Raw genomic sequence first — 17,956 nt, forward strand, 5'->3', positions numbered from 1 at the left:
CTCCTGATTTGTCCCTGGGACAAAGGAGACTGTGACGATGGTATAGTGCCTCCTCCCCCAGGTTTCTCCAGCAGCAGAGCCCTGGAGAGCTCCTCTCAGGAGGAAAGCTATCAGGAGCCGTGGTGGTCTGGCTGGCCCAAGCCTTTCTTTCTCCCACAGCTTAGCCTCAGAGCTCAGGATAAATAAGGAAAGATGAGCAGGGACCCTGTAGGCACGGCATGGATGTGTAGCTGAGCTACAGGTGGGTGTGAAGGGATCGGAAGGCTAACTGGGTAGCCTCTCACTCGGCCAAGCAACTCCCTTGAACAGTGGAGTCACTGCCTTCTGAGCATTCAACACTATGCGCGGCAGTGTCTGACGGGCTGCTAATACCTAGTATTGTTGGGGCTTCGGTAAGGCTGTAGAAAATGCTTCATCCCACCATCAGCTTACGGGCTGTGTGTCCTTGTCTGAATTTTCATGCGGCCCTTGCACTCAGTTCCTCATCTGTCAGATGAAGGGACTTGATTAATTGCCAATGTTCCTTCCCAGTTGTAATTTTGTCTCCCTGTTCAACCAGACTCAGCCTGAACACATGGAGAGGAATTGGAGTCTCATTTTCTTCCAGGTGGACAATTTCACTATCAGTAAGCTGACTTCTACTTAACAAACTATTGTGAAGTGCTTTCCAAGTCATTAGTTTCTACACCAACCCTTTTGTTTGGAGATGCAAATAAAATCACAGTGCACCGTTCATGGCAAACAGGCCATGATGTGAATTGTTAATGATTAGTCCTGATATTCTTGTCAGAAAGTTCTTAGGTGGAGCTGAAATCTGTATCCTAGCACTTCAAACCTTTGGTCCTAGTTTGGTGCCCTGGAACAACATAAAACAAGTCTGGTCATGTCTCCTTGAGAACAGTTATGAATTTCGAGTCTCATTGTTCTACTCAGTTCCGCCAGGCATGCTGCATCTGACAAGATTTTCAGACCTCTCACCATCCTGATTGTCCTGCCCAGATGATCTAGTTCTGGTTAATCTATACCTCTTTTCAGAGGAATGCCCGGAGACTGGCGACGACAACATGGGAGTTGATTGCCATCCGGATTACACCGGTGAAATCATGTTTATTGAAAAAGGCATGCTACATGCATTACTTAATTCTCATTGCAACTATGAGATGTGAGGGGGATATTCTGGTCTCCTCTTTACAGAGAAAAAAACTAGGCTCAGAGGAGTCAAGGAGCTGTGATGGACTGTGTGTTTGTGTTTCCCTGAAAGTCCTATATTTAAACGAATCCTACATGGGGTGACAGTAGGAGGTGTGGCCTTGTGGAGGTAATTACTTTTAGATCAGGTCAGGGGGTTGGAGCCTCTATGGTGGCTAAGTGTTTTCATCAGAAGAAACTGGAGCTCTAGGGGCACCTGGGTGGCTTAGTTGGTTAAGCATCCAGCTTTGGCTCAGGTCACGATCTCATGGTCTGTGAGTTTGAGCCCAGTGTGCTGACAGTGTGGAGCCTGGAGACTGCTTCATATTCTGGGTCTCCTTCTCTCTCTGCCCCTTCCCCGGTCACTCTCTCTCTCTCAAAAATGAGTAAACACTAAAAGAAAAGGAGAAGGAAGAGGAGGAGGAGGAGAAACAGGCAGCAATTCGGAAAGTTTTCTTTCTTAATTAAACTTTATATTTTTGAATCTGTTCATTTTCTGTTGTTGTTATAATAAGTTACCACAAATTTAGTGGCTTAAACAACACAAATTTATTATCTCCTAGTTCTGTAGGTCAGAAGTCTGACACAATTCTCACTGAGCTAGAATCAAGGTATTGGCAAGCCTGTGTTCCCTTCTGGAGGCTCCAGGGAGAATCTGTTTTCTTGTCTTCTCCAGCAGCTAGGGCCACAGGGCACGCCCCTGTCTCTTCCAAGCCAACAATTACCGATCCTCACATTGCTTCACGTGACCTTGCAGAGCCATATTTATGACTCTCTTTTGGCTTCCTCTCACTTTTCATTTTTTCATTACATTAGGTCCACCCTGATAATCCCAGATAAATTCCTGTGTGAAGGTCATCTGATTAGCAACCTGATGCTATCTGCAACTCTTTGCCGTGTAACCTAATATATTCATAGGTTTGGGGGATTAGGATGTGGATATCTTCAGCAGGACCATTATTCTGCCTACCACATGGAATAATTTTAAATGTTTATTTATTTTGTGCATGTGTGTGTGTGTGAGGGGCGGGGGGGCGCCCGGGTATCTCAGTCGGTTAAGCGTCCGACTTCGGCTCAGGTCATGATCTCACAGTTTGTGGGTTCGAGCCCCGCGTCAGGCTCTGTGCTGACAGCTCAGAGCCTGGAGCCTGTTTCAGATTCTGTGTCTCCCTCTCTCTCTGCCCCTCCCCTGCTCATGCTCTTTCGCTCTCTGTCTCTCAAAGATAAATAAACGTTAAAAAAAAAAATTAAAAACAAAAAAGAGAGAGAGACCGCATTTGATCAGAGAAGGGGCAGAGAGAGAGGGAGAGAGAGAATACTAAGCAGGCTCTGCATTGCCAGCTCTGGGACTGACGCAGGGCTCAGTCTCATAAACCGTGAGATCATGACCTGAGCCAAAATCAATGGTTGGATGCCTAACTGACTGAGCCACCCAGGTGCCCCTGGAATAATTTTAGATTTACAGAAGAATTGCGAGGTAAAGAGTTCCTGTATATCTTTCACCCAGTTTGCTTTAATGTTAATGTCTTACATAACCATAACACATTTGTCAAAACAAGGAAATTAACATTGGTACAATACCAATAACTAAACTCCAGACTTCGTTCAGATTTCATAAATTTTCCCACTCTTGCCTTTTCTGGTTCTAGGATCTGACCCAGACATCCACTTGCAGTCAGTAGCAGGGTTTTCATGACTTTCTGGCAGTGTTTCTGCACCAACTAGACACTGATGTAATCAAGTGAAAGTTATCATGAGAATGGCTCCGGCAGTATTGGGAGCTGATGACCAAGGATAACACTTAGCAGCTTACATGCGCAATAAATAGTGAAGGACTGTTACTCCAATTCATGCTTCATCTATTGAGATAACCATTCCTAATCAAATAGCTGATTTATGACGTTTGCCCAACACTGGTAAGACCCTTTTTATTTCAAGCCAGCCAAAACCTATAAAAAAAGGAGGATGTTAAATTTAATAATAGGATTGTCTCAAAGTAGAATTAATTGTTTCTTGGTCTCTAGCGCTAGTTCTGGAGAGAGACTCACATTTGTTGCTTGGTCATTTTGGGGTAGGTAGAAGGCATAATTTTAGGTATAGGCAAAAATAGAAAGTACTTTGAGTTTGGGTTTGGTACCTCTCTTTCACTATAATTTTAAAATAAAAATTATAAAATTATACATGTAACTCATATTCATCGCAGAAAAAATAGAAAATAGGGAACAACTGAATTTAATCACACACAATCTCATACCCCAAAGTTAATAATTAATATTCTTTTAGTCTTTCCCCCCCGGGGATGTGTGTGTGTGTGTATTATAAACATAAACATAATTCATTTATGAAAATTGGATAAGATTATACATACTATTTCCACTGGATAGATCATGAACATGCATCCTAGCATTCTTTACAACGGCTGCATAGCAGTGCCCACCTTTTTTTTTTAGGGAGACTCCAAGGTACCTTGTGTGTTAGTATGTTTTTCTGTAATAATCCTGACAGCCCAGGGAATTTATTGGTAATAGATGCTAGAAAAGTATACCTGATATCTGTATGGTACTTCTCAGAGTAAAGAGTCAAAAATTAAGTCTTCCATTAAGAGAAACCTTGGGGTGCACATAGCCCCAATCCCAGTCCCAATCTCAGACTGTTCAAGGCTAAAGCCATCCTCAGACTGCCCTCAGTTCAGCTAATCAAAAAACGTTCCTATGGTCTGAGTCAAGGCTGGGAACTGCAGATACAAACTAGCCAATTTCTCACCGCTTGCCTGAACCCCACGTGGGCCCTTTGAACTCACCTCATAATTGGTCATTTTCAAAGGATTCTCAAAAGTCATGATTGGGTCCCACCAAAAGTAATGAACACCTCACAGATACTAAATGGTCAAAGCTGTAATTGTAATTGGTGCTTATGTGATGATGCTACATGTACTGTAACACCCCCATCCCTTACTCCTTAAAAACCCTATTCGCTATTGTTTTTGGCTTCATCTTGCTGCCACGACACCGGTAGGCAGATGAGCCCCTGCTCGAGCTTGTAATAAAGACCCTTTTGTATTTGCATAGGTGTCGGCTCCTTGGAGGTCTCTGGGAACTCGCGAATCAGGCACAACAAGAGTACGTCTGACATGCTGACTATAAAAGGGAAATAAGTGATATTTATCTCAGCGTTATTTGTTGAAAGCAGTTAACAGTGCATAGCACATAGAAAACAACTCACAATGGGAGTTCTTAATTATTGTTATTGATTTGCCAATGGTCCTGTATGGGAAGAATCATCGTCATCATCTTCTACGTATTTAAGAGGAAACTGACGTGAAAAGCTCAAGGATGGACGTTGATGTGGTCTTTAGCTCTTTTGACTTCAAATTCCAAAATTTGGCCCCTGCACTGTATGGATGGATACTCTTTCCCATGGGAGATGCCCTTTCTGTAAATAGTGCAGGTAATTATAGATCTGCTACCTGCCTCCATCAAAAGTTATTTTCCAAAAGTCAGCTCTTGACACAAGAGTTGGAAAAGAATAAAGATAGATAAAAAATTTTTTTAAAACCCCAAAAGATAAATAATTTTCCTATTTCCCAATTCTTCAGAGCCGTACAAGGAACTGCTTGACGGTGAGCTGGCCTTCCATCCAGCTGGGGTAAATAGTTGAGCCACCAGAACACCTGGAGCACGGTAAGGGGTCCAACAGTCTGTAGGTAGTGCGTTTAGGCGCTTCTCGAATTTGCCACGTGGCTTTGCGGTTGCCCTGGACGCGCTAGGTGGGTGGAGAAACGCTCAACGGCTGAAGGACTACATTTCCCAGAAGTCTGCGCGCCGTGCGCCACGTGACCGTCGGCCGGGGCGCGCCCGGCTGTTCGGTCGCTAGCAGCGTTCTCTGACGCTTCCCTCTTCTCTCCCCGCCTCCCGGCCTCCGCACGGACGCTGCCGGGGCGGGAACCGAGCCGGAGTCGAGCCGGAGTCGGAGCCGCAGAGACGTGGAAACATGGAGGCCTGAGCCGGCGTGCGCCACCCCGGCTGCGGCGGCGACAGCGGCTTCTTCCGATCTCTCTTTGCCACCCGCTTGCGTGTCGGCGGAGCTGGAAGCGGATCTGCCCGCCGCCTGAGACAGGTGGGCTCTGGCGCCGCCCCCATCGGAGCGGCCCTGAAAATCCGGCGGGGCCGCCAGCCCCGTGTCGGAGCGGGTTTGAGGACATCCTCCAGTCGGTGGGGCCTCTTCGCCAGGGCGGGGTAGAGGGTTTCTTCCTGACAGTGGGGGACTGGGCCACCCTGGAGGGGCTGTCTGTGCTTGGGCCTCAAGAACTGCCCGCGTCTTCCCTCCTCCCCGCCCCCTTCCAGGGAACAGTGGCACTCAGTGGCAGTCAAGAGTGTGAGAGGGACGTCTGTCTGAGTCGTGTTAAGAGTTGGGGGGATATCGAAGAGCAAGTAGATGCTTGGAGAAATGGGGCGATGTGGGTCTGACAAATGGGCGTGTGATGGGCAGGGTCAGCAATAGGGTTGATTTTTTGGACATATACATTGTTATTGACATGTAATTGACTTACCATAAAATTCACCCTTTAAAAGTACAACTAAAGTATAACTCCGTGGTTTTTAGCATATTCACAGGGTTGTGCAACTGTCTAATTTCAGAACATTTTTGTCACCCATAAGAAACTCATACCCATTATACAGTCACTCTTTATTTTTCCCTTTCCCACTCCCTGGCAGCTAGCAATTGTGTTTTAACGGAAAGGTGAAAAAGGGTGGGAAGTTAGCCCAGATGTTTGTGAGCATGCGGGGCTTGAACCCACCAACCATGAGATCATGACCTGAGCAGAAGTCTGCCGCTCAGTTGACTGAATCACCCAGGCGTCCTTTATTTTATTTTATTTTATTTTATTTTATTTTATTTTATATTTGTTTTTTGAGAGAGAGAGAGAAAAAAAGAAGTAAAAGAGACACGGGTGGGCAGAGGGGCAGAGAGAGGAGGAAAGAGAATCTTAGCCAGAGTCCTTTTCCACTGTGCAGCCCAACAGTGGGGCTCAGTGTAACAACTTTGAGTCCATGACCTAAGTTGAAATCAAGAGTCAAATGCTTAACCAACTGAGCCACCCAGTCACAGACGCCCCCAAACTATTATATTATTATTTTCTTTATTTTAGCAAGAAGGAGAGTGAGTGAGTTGGGAGGGACAGAGGGAGAGAGATTGAGAATCCCAAGCAGGCTTCACACACAGCACGGAGCCAGACTTCAGGCTCAATGCCAATATCCTGGGATCATGACCCAGGGCAAAATCAAGAGTGGATCACTCAACTGATGGAGCCACTCAGGTGCCCTGCCCCCTTACTGATTTAAAGCAGGTCATAAGCATACCATTTCATATGTAAATATTTGAGTGTATATTTGTAGAAGGTTGAGTCACTCTCTTTTTATTATACCCACATACAATGATCACATCTAAAAAAATTAATAGTAATCTCTTAATATCGATATTTAGGACTTATTTTTTAAAATGTGGTATGCATTTGATACAAGGGAATTATGCAGTCCAAAGACTTTGATGTTTGACTGTCTAAAAAGATATTGTATAATTTTTTCCTGATTTTTTTCCAGTTGTTCCTGGTATCCTAACTGTTCCTCTTTCTTGGTTAATATGGTTCATCCTTTGCAAAAAGTTTGAAGAATTGTCACCTTGGCATTTTAATTGATGGAATTTTGTGAGAGCAGGAAAAAATAGAAGCAAAATATAACACATGCACAAATTTTTAAAAAAGTGAAATGTATATGCACAAGTAACTTATGTCTGTTCTAAATATTGGGGAAATTTCTAGATACTTTCACATATTGTGAGAAGTTGTTTACTGTGTGTGTATTAGCTTTCAATGCCTACTGTAACAAATTACCACAAATTTAGTGTCCTAAAAACAACACATTATTTTTAAAGTTCTGTATTTTAGGGGTGGCTTGGTGGCTCAGTCAGTGTCCAACTTTGGCTCGGGTCATGATCTTGTGGTTCGCGGGTTCAGCCTGTGCTGGGCTTCCTGCTGTCAGCACGGAGCCAGCCTCGGATTCTCTGTCCCCCACCCCTATGTTTTTTCTTCTCCTCTACTCTTGCTCTCTCAAAAATAAATAAACATTTAAATTATATTTTTACATTTATTTCTTTTTGAGAGACAGAGCACAAGTGGGGGAGGGGCAGAGAGAGAGGGAGACACAGAATCCGAAGCAGGTGCCAGGCTCTGAGCCCTCGGCACAGAGCCCAAATCAGGGCTCGAACTCACAAACTGTGAGATCATGACTTGAGCCGAAGTCGGATGCTTAACTGACTGAGCCACCTAGGCGCCTCAAAAATAAACATTAAAATTTTTTTTTAAAGTTCTGTATTGTAGAAGTCCAAAATGGGTCTCACTGGGCTAAAAGAAATCAGTGTGTCAACAAGTCTCTGTTCTTTTCTGGACTTTTCTAGGGGAGAATCTGTTTCCTTACCTCTTCCAGATTCTAGAGGCCTATGGCCCTCTTACTCCATCTTCAACGTCGGCAGTATTGCATCTCTCCAGTCACAGTTGGGAAAGGTTAAGGACGGGGCGCCTGGGTGGCTTAGTCAGTTAAGCATCCGACTTTCACTTGGGTCATGATCTCGCGGTTCGTGGGTTTGAGCCCCGCGTCGGGCTCTGTGCTGACTGCCAGCTCAGAGCCTGGAGCCAATTTCAGAGTCTGTATCTCCCTCTCTCTCTGACCCTCCCCTGCTCACGCTGTCTCTCTCTCTCTCCTAGAAATAAGTAAAAAATATTAAAAAAAAAAAAAGGAAAGGTTAAGGACCCACATGATTAGATCAGTCCTATGTAGATATTCAGGAGAATCTCCCCCATCTGAAGGTCCTTGACTTATAGTTGCAGAGTCCCCTTTGCCAGGTAAGATAACAATCACAGCTTCCATAGATTAGGACAGGGACATCTTTGGGGGCTGTTATTCTTTCTGCCATGGTTGTTTGGGGGCATTTTGCTGAGACTTCGGAAAATAGGTGAGGTGATCTTTTTTGCTACTACAGATTCAATGTAAGGGTCATCTTTCACTTTGTAGGATATGGGAATGGTTGGTGGTAGAGAGGACCACTCCATATTCCTTTTTAGTGACCATAGCACGCATATGGGAAGTACCCGTGTACTTGCAGTGTAGCCTTTGGTAAAATGAGACGTTTAGAAGTGATTAAGTGTAAAAGCAATGTAACAACATGTAAAGGTTTTCTGTATTTCGTTTTGGTCTCTCTATGTTCATGGTTTTAGAGTATTGTGTACTTGTGATCAGAGTGTGTGTAACGCCCAGCAGCTGCTTGAAGTCACAGGCCAGGCTGGGGCAGTGACGGTCCCCATGCCCCGAGTGAGAAGGCTCTCTGACCCAGGGGGTGATCGACGCACCCTCAATTCAACAGGAAGCTCTTAAAGTGAGAGGACATTCAGGAAGAATGAGCTCCTGACAGACTTGGGATTGAGGCCCCTTCTCAACTTGGCCTTCTGTGACCTGGTTGGTTGAAAAGGGCTTTGAGCTGAACAGGTTGGGGGGAGGGGGGTGTGTGTGGCTGGGGCTGCTTTCCCTTAACCAGGACCAGGAGAAGAGTGAATGTTGGAGGTAGATAGGACTTCGGGAAGATCTCTGGTTTGGTGTGCTTCTGGCTGCCTCAGCGGGACCGTGTGGGGGTGTGGAGATGCTGGCTCTGGTGGCGGTGTGTTTCAGCTTACCGCCTCTCAGGAAGCGTAAGGGGAGTTGTTCAGTATTTACTCTTGCTCTTCAGCTGGTTTCCCCTTGGGAGCTTCTTAGTGTCGCTTAATGCTCTGAACTCCTGCTTAAAAACTGCATGCAAACAGTGTGTAAGAAATCTACCTAATACTTACTTCTAGTCAAAATAATCTAAACTAGCAGGTTTGAGGACAGCTTTACCAATAGGTCTTACTTACTAAAGTGTTTTTGGTTTTTTCATTCCTTTAAGGAAGTTTGCTTGGCACTTTCTGATCTCTAATATTTTTTAAGATGTTTATTTATTTTGAGAGGAGGGGGGAGAGAGAGAGACAGGGAGAATCTTAAGCAGGATCACTCACAGTGCAGAGCCCAGTGCAGGCCTCGATTCCAGGAACCATGGGATCACATGACCTGAGCTGGAATCAGGAGTCAGATACTCAACCGACTGAACCACCCAGGCCCCCCTCCCCCCCATCTCTTCTGTAGTTTTTATCACATTCGTTAAATATGCAGATACCAGGCTGGGATTTTGGAGTGTGAGTGGGGCCGGGTGTGTGGACAAAATGGGTAAAGGTGGTCAAAAGGTAGAAACTTCTAGTTATAAGTCATGGGAGTGTAATGTGCAGCATGGCAACTGTAGTTACTAATGCTCTATTGTGTATTTGAAAGTTGCTAACAGTAGATCTTTTAAGTTCTCAACACAAGAAAAAACTGTAATGATGTGTGGTGATAGGTGTTAGCTAGACTTACTGTGGTGATCATTTTGCAATATATACACTATGGAGTACTATGTTGTACTCCTGAAACTAACATAATTCTACATGTCAATTACATCTCAATGTAAAAACAGTGCAAACACTAAGTAGTTGTGAACTCTCTAATAAGGACAGGAAGAATTAAACAATAAGTATTTTGTATGTGATATGACTGATAATTTCTTTTTTAGATGGAGCCAGTCACCAAATCTTAACAATTCCTTCAGAATATCTCTTGCAACCCTTCACTTTAGAATATGTAAAAAAAAATTTTTTTTTAACATTTATTCAGTTTTGAGAGATGGAGAGAGACAGAGCATGAGTGGGAGGGGCAGAGAGAGAGACACATACACACACACACAGAATCTGAAGCAGTCTCCAGGATCTGAGCTGTCAGCACAGAGTCTGATGTGGGGCTCGAACTCATGAACCATGAGATCGTGACCTGAGCCAAAGTCGGACACCTAACTGACTGAGCCACCCAGGCGCCCCTTGAATACTGTTAAAGCCCCCTGTGTCATGTAAGTTTAGGTTTGGCTGTGGATAGCAGGCTCAATTGAATAGTAGCTTAAACATCTTGTTTGTTTCTCATGTTAAAGTCCAGAGGTAGACAGTTCATGGCTGGCATGGTGGCTCCACTGTCAATAGTTACCCAGTTCCTTACTCTGCAGTTAGATAAATGGTCTGGCACCCACAGAGAGTTCTGGACTGGACGTAGGTATTTTGAAATCATCAGTGTATAGGGATGAGTTCACTGATCTCTCATAAGACTCAGGGAGGTGTGCGATGTTGCAGTTCTAGCGGACAAAGGAGAACCTGTTAGTAAGTCATCCTGTTGTAAAGCATCAGCATCTGCCTGCTCTCTGGCCTTTTGTGCTTCTACTCTGATTCCCTCCCTCCTCCAACCGTGTTGAACTTCTTTCAGTTCCTGGAATGGGCCTTTGCCTGTTTTTGTCTTCACTGTAGGCTTCATACGTGGTGTTCCCTTTGCTTTGACAATTTTCTGAACCCCGCACCCAGCTAGGCCAACTTCAGGTCTAGCTTTTATGGTATTGACCTTGGGGAAGCTTTCATGGAGTCTTGAGTAGTTGCCATATTATACTTTCATGTTGATTCACCTGTGTCTCTTACTCGACTGTAAATAAATTCTGTTCTTCACAGTTTCTGTCTTGGCACTTAATGTGGTGGTGCCTTGGGTGTTGCTAGTTTGTGTCTTCACCCTGGCACTGTTCTTTGGTATTTGCACATTGAGTTGTTTATACGAATCAATGATTGTGTAGTGGTAAAACACATTCTCTCTGATTTATTTATTTATTTTTAAGTTTATTTATTTTTTGGGGGGGAGGGGCAGAGAGAGAGACGGGGCGGGGGGGTGGGGGAAGAATCCCAGGCAGGCTCCATGCTGTCAACACAGACACTGGAAGCAGGGCTTGAACTCACCAGCTGTGAGATCATGACTTGAGCCGAAATCAAGAGTTGGATGCTTAACCAACTGGAGCCACCCTGAGGCTCCTTCTCTAATTTATTTAAAAGTTAATTTTTCTACCTAAAGTAATGCTTTTATTTTAGAAAGATAAGAATAATATTAGAAGAAGGCATATTGAAAAAAATGAGCAGTGCCCTGCCTTCTCTATCCTTTGTTATCTGGCTCCCAGAGACCACTATTTTAACTGTATTTGTAAGTAATATGGCTAACTGGCTATTTTTTTGATATGTCAATTGTGGTGCCACCTAGTGACCCCTTGTTATGGGAGACGAGATGCTCCTTCTCCCCCTCCCCTGTCTTCCAGCCCTTCCAGTACAGATACCTAGGAATTCTTGGCTAATGTAGTGTTCAGGTTTTACGTTGCTGAGAGATGTTGCTCCTGCCGAGCTGAGTAATTCACCTGGTTTCTCTGCTCCCCACCCCTATTTGCTTTTTTTTTTCATGAACATATTTCTAATGTTCACCAAATACTTTGAAAGGCCTTTGGGGATCGGGGCCCAGGAAACTGATGCAAGATGTTACTCTGGCTACCGCTGTTGCTGTGAGCACTGAGTTGCTTTGGTCCCTGTCCCAGAGGCTTCATGGCTTTGTTAGTGTTCGGCTGAGATAAAATCTTAGACACTCCCCCTCTTCCCCCACCACTCAGCAGTGTCTACACCTAACAGCCTCTGTCTTGTTCATGCTTTCATTTTGGAGCTTCTGTTACTTCTGTCTACGTGATATCTTCTAAGTTTCCATTTCCTGTTTTCCATCTCTTTGTCTTCTTGCTCTTTATTGTGGGAATTTCCTTGGCCTTATCTTCTCCTTAGTGAATTAAAAACATTTTTTTTTCAATGTTCATTTATTTTTGAGAGAGAGAGACTGAGAGAGAGAGGGGGAGAGTATCCCAAGCACACTCCATGCTGTCAGTGCAGAATTCAGTGCAGGCTCAGTCTCATTAACCATACTGTGAGATCAGGACGTGAGCTGAAATCAAGAGTCGGATGCTTAAACCGACTGAGCTATCCAGGCGCCCCTCTCTAGGGAATTTTTTAATCAGTTTTTAATTTTAGGTATCTTTTCTTGATCTTTGTTTCCTTTTTTTTTAATTTTTTTTTATTTATTTTTATTTTATTTATTTTTATTTTTTTTAATATTTTTATTTATTTCTAGACGAGAGAGAGAGACAGCGTGAACAGGGGAGGGTCAGAGAGAGGGAGTCACAGACTGAAACAGGCTCCAGGCTCTGAGCTGGCAGTCAGCACAGAGCCCGACGCGGGGCTCGAACCCACGAACCGCGAGATCATGACCTAAGCGAAAGTCGGACGCTTAACCGACTAAGCCACCCAGGCGCCCCAGTTTCCTTTTTTTTTTAAATGACATCTTGTTCTTGGTTCATGGAAACAATGTGGTATAGTGGTTAAGAGCGTTGTTTCTGCACCCAGCCTGCCTTGGTCTGAAACCTGGTGTGTCATTTTCTAACTCTATAGTCTTGGGGAAGTCGCTTCATCTTTTTTTGCCTTCATTTATTCTTCTAGGCCAAGAGTTGGCAGACGTTTATGTAAAGGGCCAGATTGTAAATAATTTAGGCATGTGGGCCAAGAGGCAAAATGAAGGATATTATACAGGTACTTTTTTTTTTTTTAATGTTTATTTTTGAGAGAGAGAGAGAGAGAATGAGAGAATGAGTGGGGGAGGGACAGAGAGAGAGGGAGACAGAGGATCTGAAGAGGGCTCTGTGCTGAAAGTAGAGAGCCCAGTGTGGGGCTCAAACTCTACAATCATGAGATCATGACCTGAGCCAAAGTTGGATGCTTAACTGACCGAGCCACTCAGGTGCCCCTATCATACAGGTACTTGTGTGATGAGAGAGAAAAAATTTCCACAAGTTTTCTACGAGGAAATTCAAAATACAATACTAATAATGGCTAAGAATAGGTTTTTTTGTAATAAAGGTTTGCTAACAAGAAGAATGAAATCCCTTTTTGGAGGAGAGGGGATAACGTTTTACCTAATAGGGAATACTGAGTGTAAACCTCAGTTGTCAGAATTGATTACAGATGTTCATATTTACTGTGGGTTTTTACATTTAATAAAATTTTTTTTAATGTTTTATTTATTTCTGAGAGAGAGACCGAGAGAGAGACAGTGTGAGCAGGGGAGGGTCAGAGAGAGAGGGAGACACAGAATCTGAAACAGGCTCCAGGTTTGAGCTAGCTGTCAGCACAGAGCCTGACGCGGGGCTTGAACCCACGAACCGTGAGATCATGACCTGAGCTGAAGTCGGACGCTTAACTGACTGAGCCACTCAGGAGCCCCTTACATTTTTTTTATTGTTTATTTTCGAGAGAGAAAGAGTGAGCAAGTGAGCGAGCTCGTGTGCGAGTAGGGGAGAGACAGAGAGGAAGGGAGACACAGAATCCAAAGCTGGCTCTAGGCTCTGAGCTGTCAGCACAGAGCCCGACGTGGGGCTTGAACTCACCAACTGCAAGATCATGACCGGAGCCTAAGTTGGACACTCAACCAACTGAACCACCCAGGAGCCCCTAACGTAGGTTTTTAATGAGATATTTTGTATTTCATCTTTGAAAGTATTTCTTTTAAACTTATTTATTTTGAAAGAGAGCGAGCGAGTAGGGGTAGGGGCAGAGAGAGAGGGAGAGAATCCCAGGCAGGCTCTGATCTGTCAGTGCAGAGCCCTGAAGTGGGGCTCAGTCTCATGAACCAAACCATGAGATCATGACCTGAGCTGAAATCAAGAGTTGGACGCTTAACCAACTGAGCCATCCAGGCACCCCTGAAAGTATCTTTTTATATGGGGCCTCCAGATGTGGATATCAACCCATGAACGTGTGATTTTAGTGGAGCATATTTATTTGCTTGGAAAGTGTTTATAGAATTCTATTAGATTCTTTTCTTTATACTTCCTTTTTAGCAAATCATCGCAATGCCCACTAATCACTTATGATGGAAGGTTAGCTAGAAGCTTCTTGTTGCATAGTTAAGTGGTTTTTGAAATGTGGAAGGTACTTCTTTTTTTTTTTTTTTAAAGATTTTATTTTTAAGCAATCTTTACACTCACCATGGGGCTTGAACTCACAACCCCAAGATCAAGGGTTGCATGCTCCACTGAGCGAGCCACCCAGGCGTCCCTGGAAAGGACTTTTATACTTGTATTGAGGTCTGAAAAATGCCGGAGCTGTAGTTTTATTTTGGAAAATACGTCTACTGCATATTCGGGATTGGCGATCACATCTCATTTTGATTTTTTACAGCCTAGAAAGTGTAAAGCAGCTTGACATCACTTGTGTCACTTGTCCTTGAAACGACCACCTCAGAAGAGGTTTTGCATGCAAGTGCTATTGGCCCCCCATTTTTAGGTTGAATTCATTGAGAAATATTAGCGTGTCAGCAGCAAAAATGAATTGTCAGAGCCATTCAGTGTTCCATAGCAGGGGCTGAGGGGATGGTTCTTCAGAAAAATTTATTCTCATTTCTGAGCTTGAGAAATTTCCATAAAACCGTACCCCTGCTGAGTCATGATATTGTGTGGTTGGCCACATCAGGATATCCAGCTTCTGTTTCAGACAGAATTTTCTTGGAACTGATTGATGATGGTTAAGTTCATGGAGGTATTGAAGTTAACCGTTGGAACTAGCTTAATAACACATGATAGATTCAAATATTTTGTGCAGCATATCTGCTCATTGATCTTACAATGAATAAGGAGCGTTGTTACTATTGTCATTGTTTATTATTTATTTATTTTTAAAAGTTTATTTGTTTTGAGAGAGAGAGCGAGCGCACGCAGAGAAGAGGGAGAGAGAGGATTCCAAGGAGGCTCTGTGCTGCCAGCGTAGAGCCCAGTGTGGGACTCGAACTCACAAACCATGAGAATTTGTGAGTCAGACCCTTAACTAACTGAGCTACCCAGGCGCCCCATTTATTTGTTGTTGTTGTTTTTTTTTTTTTTTTAAATTTTTATTTATTTCTAGGAGAGAGAAAGATAGATAGCGTGAACAGGGGAGAGTCAGAGAGAGAGGGAGACACAGACTCTGAAACAGGCTCCAGGCTCTGAGCTGGCAGTCAGCACAGAGCCCGACGCGGGGCTCGAACCCACGATCCGTGAGATCATGACCCAAGCGAAAGTCGGACGCTTAACCGACTAAGCCACCCAGGCGCCCCTGTTGTTTTTTGTTTTTAAATATTAAGTTTTAAACAATTTGCATTTTTACAAGGTTTGTAAATTTGTCCGTCTAAGCTTTTTCTGTTCTACATGTATTTTTACCACCATCAGTTATTATGCATCTTAGCAGATTCCATTTCAGATTGTACTGAATTAGTATTTTCCTCTACTCTTTTGGAAAATAATCATAGCTGTAATTGTTGCAGACAGACTGTTTTCTGAACAGTTATTTTCAGTGAAAGGTCTGAAAGATGTTTATTTTTCCTGGACACATTTCTTTGGTTGCTACAATCAAACACGGTTTAGTTCAACTCATGACTGGTCAGTGGCTTTTCTTGTTTGGGTAAAATGAGCCATTCAGAGACTTACTTTGGTTGTAGCCTCATTTTTATTCTTTATTGTTGGGAAGACATCCTGCTGTAATGAAGAGCCGTGTTTTGTATTTTTTTTTTAAGTCTTATTTTTGAGAGAGAAGAGAGTGTGCACATGTGCCCATGCATGTGCAAGTGGGGGAGGGGCAGAAAGAGAGGGAGAGAGAGAGAATCCCAAGCAGGCTGTGCACTGTCAGCATAGAGCTGGACGTGGGGCTTGATCTCATGAACCATGAGATCATGAGCCTGGGCCGAAATCAAGAGTTGGACCCTTAACCAACCTAGCCATCTCGGCACCCCTGAAACGTTGTGTTTTAAATTTGCTTGCTTTCCGATCGTTGCTCTCATGACCTGGGAGTGCTCTGTGGTAGGGCACGTGAGGGTGTGCTTAGCTGGTAGTGTCTTCCTAGATGGTGTTGCAGGGCAAGTCCGATGCTGTTAGAGAACAGACAGGATGCTTTCACATCTCATCAGTTAAAAAAACGATCTATCCTCTGCCAAGAGCATGGCATCAAAGTCTGCTTTCTTCTTTTCTTGTTTTGACATGATAGAAATCCACTGGTAGTAAGTGTCACAATATGCAAGATACTTGAAATGCTGACACACATAAATGTGTCATTGAGAGTTGTATGTGGTGAGCAGCAGTATAAGGGCTGAAGGCATCACATATGGTCTCCGTAGTAACCACACAGTTCTGCTGTGTCACAAAAACAGCTGTAGGCAATATGTGAACAAGTGAGTGTAGCTGTGTTCTGCCAGAACTTTCATTATGGACACTGACATTTTAATTCATGTGATTTCCACATGTCACAACATACTCTTTTGGTGTTTTTCAATCATTTAAAAATGGAAAAATCCTTCTTCAGGAAGCAGGCTGGATTTGGCCCCTTGGGTCGTAATTTGCTAACCCATGATCTGTGCAGTGAGAAAGTAGAAATACTACCCCAGGTTGTGGTGAGGAACAGGTGAGTTAATATGTAGACAGCACTTTGGATAGTGCCTGGGGGAGCAGGGAGATGCCTGGGTGGCTCAGTTGGTTAAGCCTCCTACTCTTGATTTCAGCTCAGGTCATGATCTCATGGTTGGGGAGTTCAAGCCCCATGTTGGTCTCTCTGCTGATAGCACGGAGGCTGCTTGGGGTTTCTGTCTCTCCCTCTCTCTGCTCCTCCCCTGTTCGCTTGCTTGCTCTTTGCTCTCTCAAAATAAATAAACTTAAAAAAAAAAAAAAGAATAGTGTCTAGGGATATAGCAGGTGCTAAGTAAATATTTGCATTCAAATTTTTTATCATTTTCTCTCTCTGAGATTATTTCAGTTTTTAATTTTTTCTCAGAATCGTCTGTTTTCTGATTCCTTTCTTTGGTTGATTTTGGTTTCTTTTGTGTTGGAGGCTTTCTTCACAAGTCTAGTCATTTTACACTGGGGGTTCCTCAGCTCTGGGGGTTCAGTTACTACCCCTCTGTCACCTTTCCATCTTCCACAACTCTTCTGATCTTTGTGAGCTTAATCTTTTTATTCTTGCTACTCTCATTTTGCAGGAGTGGAATACCCCACTGTACTTAATATAGCATTTGGAACATAGTGGCCTTTTAGAGAATGTTCCATTACTTGGTGGACCAAAGGCATCTGTGCATTTAACATGTCCTTTGGCTGGTGACTGTTGTCCACTATGTCTCTTGTCTCCTGTTTCAATTGTGAGGTTTTGCCTTAAAGTCTCGAGTACAGGGGCGCCTGGGTGGCTTAGTCCGTTAAGTGTCCAACTCTTAATTTCTGCCTAGGTCATGGGGCGTGAGATCAAGCCATGAATTGGGCTCCATGCTGAGCTAGTGCAGAACCTGCTTAAGATTTTCTCTCCCCCTCCACCCCCAAACAAGCAAAACAAAATCTGTTTCTCTTTTAAAAAATGTCTTTTACAAATGAGGGGACATGTGTATTTTTTTTTTCCTTTTTCAGGAAGGTGATTCTGGAATATAGCTTATGATTAATGAATTTTTAGCTTAAGTTGGGACAAAGTACACTATGGTGTTATTTACGTATTTTGAGGGTGTTAAGGACTGAATTTGGTTATTGATTTTTCAGATCCACTAATGTTTACTTTCCATTTAAGTCATATTAAATCGGGAGATAGAGAGTTGGTACACACAGGAAAGGAGACATAATTTTATGTATATATCAAATACTTCATAAATTAAATACAGAATATTGAGCATATCATTTTTTGTTCAAAGTATTGGTTTTTGACCATGGTGGTAAAATTGACATGGGGAAATAA

The 17,956-nt window shown here is 43.5% G+C and overlaps 1 protein-coding gene across 1 annotated transcript in view; it reads left to right on the forward strand.

Moving 5' to 3' along the window:
- The first annotated feature begins 5,045 nt into the window (after nt 1-5,045).
- The window catches only part of DYM (dymeclin), a 343,795-nt gene continuing 330,884 nt past the window's right edge, over nt 5,046-17,956 (forward strand). The window contains exon 1 of the mRNA XM_039228828.1: nt 5,046-5,304. The gene's annotated coding sequence lies outside the window, so the exon portion shown is untranslated. The remainder of the gene's footprint in view (nt 5,305-17,956) is intronic.

The sequence above is a fragment of the Hyaena hyaena genome, unplaced genomic scaffold, assembly GCF_003009895.1.
Source record: "Hyaena hyaena isolate Hyena2069 unplaced genomic scaffold, ASM300989v1 scaffold_33, whole genome shotgun sequence".
Lineage (NCBI taxonomy): Eukaryota > Metazoa > Chordata > Mammalia > Carnivora > Hyaenidae > Hyaena > Hyaena hyaena.